The following is a 4479-nucleotide window of genomic DNA, read 5'->3' on the forward strand; positions in this document are numbered from 1 at the left end:
TGCATTACTCAACGTTCATCAATATAAGTATAAAACTATTCCCTTCACCATCTTCTCTCATTCCCCACCTGCCTCCCCTCAGTTGACCAACAATGTGTTCTCTATTGTTCCCATTCAGTTTTTTCCTTTATCTCTCTTTTGTCTTTTTCATTTGTTTTGTTTCTTCAGTTCCACACGTGAGTGAGACAATAGGTGTTTGTCTTTCTCTGGAAGACTTACTTATTTCATGTAGCTTAAAACTCTCCAGCTCCATCTATGTCATTGCATATAGCAATATTTCAGTCCTTTACTTGACTGAGTAACATCCCATTATACGTACATATCACACTTTGTCCTTCTTCACCCGTCATCCGTGGACACTGGGTGGCTTCCATAATTTGGCTACCGTAAATAATGCCGCAGTAAACATAGGGGTGCGTGCATCTTTTCAAATTGCCATTTTCATATTACTTGAGTAAATATACAGTAGTGGAGTTACAGGATCACGTGGGAAATCCGTTTTTAACTGTTGAGGAAACTGCATACTGTTTCCACAGGGGCTGCACCAGTTTGCATTCCTACCAACGGGGCACAAGGGTCCTTCTCCACATCTTCCCCAACGCTTCCTGTGTGTCTGAATTTAACCGAACTGACAGGAGTGAGGTGGCATCTCATTGTGGTTTTGATTTGCATTTCCCTGATGAAGAGTGATGCTGAACATCTTTTCATGTGTTTGTTTGGCCATCTGGATGTCTTCTCTGGAGAAATGTCTATTCATGTCTTCTGCCCGTTTTTAATTGGATTATTGGTTTTATTGGTGTTGAGTTGTACAAGTTCCTTGTAATTTGGGTACTAACCCTTTATTGGATATGTCATTAGCAAATATCTGTTCACATTCTGTACATTGTCTTTGAATTTTGTTGATTGTTACCTTTGCTGTGCAGAAGCTTTATATTTCCCTGTAGTCCCAATATTTTATCTTTGCTTTGTTTCCCTTGTCTCAGGAGCCATTTCTAGAAAAGTATTGCTGCAGCTGATGGAGAGACAGACCTGCCTGTGCTCTCTTCTGGCATGCTTATGATTTCAGGTTCCACATTGTGGGTTTTTTTTTAACATTTATTCATTTCTGAGAGAGACAAACAGAGCACAAGCAGAGGAGGGTGAAAGAGAGAGGGACACAGAATCCAAAGCAGGTTCCAGGCTCTGAGCTGGCAGCACAGAGCCCAACGTGGGGCTCAAACTCACAGACCGTGAGATCATGACCTGAGCCGAAGTAGGAAGCTTAATCAACTGAGCCACCCAGGTGCCCCGCACATTTTGATCCTGAATCCACATTGAGTCTATTATGGCATATAGTGTAACAAAGTGGTCCAGTTTCTTTCTTTTGCATGTTGCTGTCCACTTTTGCCAACGCCGCATTTTTTTAATATAATTTATTGTCAAATTGGTTTGCATACAACACACACTGCTCATCCTAACCAGTGCCCTCCTCCCTGCCTATCACCCACTTTCCCCTCTCTCCCCCCATCTACCCTTAGTTTGTTCTCAGTCCTTAAGAGTCTCTTATGAGACCCAGTCTTAAGAGTCTCCTCCCTCCCTCTCTGTAACTTTTTTTTCCCCTTCCCCTCCCCCATGGTCTTCTGTTTAGTTTCTCCAGATCCAAATATGAGCCAACACCACATTTTAAAGAGGCCTTCTATTTGCCATTGCATGATCTTGCCTCTTTGTAAAAAAATTAATTGGCCATAAAATCCTGGGTTTATTGCTTGGTTCTCTGTGAAATGATCTGTGTCTACTTTTGTCCCGTTGATCTGTGTCTACTTTTGTCCCAGTACCATAATGTTTTTATTACTACAGCTTTGTAGTGTAACTTGAAATCTGGAATGGTGATACCTCCAGCTTTGTTGTACTTTTTAAAGATTGATTTGTCCATTCAGAGTCTTTTTGTTCCTTACAAACTTCAAGATGGGTTGCTCTAGTTCTGTGAAAAATGCTATTGGTATTTTGATAGACATTGCATTAAATCTGTAGATTGCTTTGGGTACTATGGACATGTTAACATCACTTTTCTTCCAATCCACGAGCATGGAATATCTTTCCATTTCCTTGTGTCACCTTCAATTTGTTCATCAGTGTTTTATAGTTCTCAGAGTACATGTCTTTCACTCCTTTGGTTAAGTATATTCCTAAGTATTCTCTTATTTTTTGGTGCCATTGTCAATGTGATGGTTTTCTTAATTTCTTTTTTTGCTGCTTTGTTATTATTGTATACAAATGCAACGCATTTCTATATATTGATTTTGTATCCTGTGACCTTACTTAATTCATTTATTGGTTCTAGTAGATTGGGGCGGGGGGGGGTGGTCTTTAGGGTTGTCTATATATAGTATTGTGATCTGCAAACAGTGGACATTTTACTTCTTCCTTGCCATTTTGGGTAACTTTTATTCCTTCCTCTCGTCTGAGATGCAGAAGTATTTACAATGGTTATATCTTCTTGATGGATTGTTTCTTCTATTATTTTATAGTGTCTTCCTTTTTCCTTTGGTACAGCCTTTCTTTAAAAGTCTATTTTGTCTGATACAAGTATTGCCACCCTGGATTTCATTTCACATCCATTTGCTTGATGCATGATTCTCCATCATTTCACTGTGTATCTTCATGTGTCCTTAGATCTGAAATGAGCCTCTTGTAGGCAGCATAGAGATACGACTTGCTTTTTTCTTCATCCCATCACAGTATATCTTTTTATTAGAGCATTTATTCCATTTACATTCAATGTATTTATTGAAGGGTATGACTTATTGCCATTTTGTTTCTTGTTTTATGGTTGTTTTGGTATTCTCCGTTTTTTCTCCTCTTGCTTTTTTCTCTCATGATTACTTGGGTTTCTTGATATACTTGGATTCTTTTCTCTTTATTTTTTGCACAACTATTACAATTTTTAACGGCTTTATTAGGATAAAACTGATATATAAAGAACTGTACAAAAGCATAAGCAACTCTTAAATATAGAGAGCAAACAGAGGGTTGCTGGAGGGGCTGTGGGAGGAGGATAGGCTAAATGGGTAAGGAATGTCAAGGAATCTTCTCCTGAAATCATTGCTGCGCTATAGACTAACTAACTTGGATGTACATTTAAAAACTAATTAATTAGTTAATTAATTAATTTTAAAAATTATTATACACATTAACAAAAATAGAAATGGATGTGGAGAGTGATCATCTAATGTTCATTAGGAGCGTATGTACGTGTATAAAGTTTGGTTTACAATAATTGTAAAAATAAAGAACTGTACAAATTTCACATGTACAATTTGATCAGCTCAGATATACCAAACATTTCTGATACCACCACCAGAATCAAGGTAGTAGACAACTCCAAGACCTTAAAGAGTTTCCTTGTGGCCCTTTGCTTTGTTTCATTTTGTGTTGTGGTAAGAGCACTTAACAGAAGATCTACTCTCTTAACTCTTGGAAAATATGGTATTATTAACTCTAGGAACTATGTTGTACAGAACATCTCTAACATACCCAACTGACATAATTGAAACTTTCAACACTGAATAACAAGTCCTCAATTACTCACCATCAAACCTCTGGTAACTACTACTCTCTGCTCCTATGAGTTTCACTATTTTAGATAACCCACATATATGAAATCATACACTTTTTTTCTGTCTGGGACTAGACTATTTCACTTAGCATAAAGTCTTCAAGTTTCAGCCATGTTATCACAAGGACAGTATTTCCTTTTTTGCGGCTAAATATCATTCCATTGTATATACATACCTCTTTTTCTTTATTCATCCATCTGTAGACAGACACTTAACAAAAGGGAAAGAGAAGAAAATCCCAAGAAGAGGAAAGAGCAAGGAAAAGATATATAGCAAAAGGAAGCACAGCAGATACAAGAACAAAATAGGATCCCTGAGGCTCTGGCTGGAACAGATATCAATCAGTGTGTATATTTACAGATTCCGTGTAGAGCAGTCAATATTAACTTATTGGTCACTGAACTTTGAATCCATTCTCTATTCTTCTCCTCTGTGTCCACATTTTAGGTATATGGCATCATACTTTACATCCTTTTATTTTGTGAGTCTCTTGACTGATTTCTATGATATTTTTATTTTTACCACTTTGTGCTTTCTTTCCTTTTGGTCTTTCCTTTCCCTTCCCCTCACAGTCCCTTTTAATATTTCTTGTAGGGTTGGGTTAGTGGTCATGAATTCCTTTAACTTTTGTTTGTCTGGACCACTCTATCTCTCCTTCTCTTCTGAATGATAGCCTTGTTGGATAGAGTAATCTTGGCTGCTGATTTTTTCCTTTCAGTACTTGAATATATCATGCCACTCCCTCTGGCCTGCACAGTTTCTGCTAAAAAGTCAGCTGATAGCCTTATGGGTTTCCCATGTATGTAGCTATCATCTTTTCTCTTGCTACTTTTAAAATTCACCTTTATCACTACTTGTGCCATTTCAATTAATAGGTTGTGGA

Source organism: Panthera leo, chromosome F3 (assembly GCF_018350215.1).
Source record: "Panthera leo isolate Ple1 chromosome F3, P.leo_Ple1_pat1.1, whole genome shotgun sequence".
Taxonomy (NCBI): Eukaryota; Metazoa; Chordata; class Mammalia; order Carnivora; family Felidae; genus Panthera; species Panthera leo.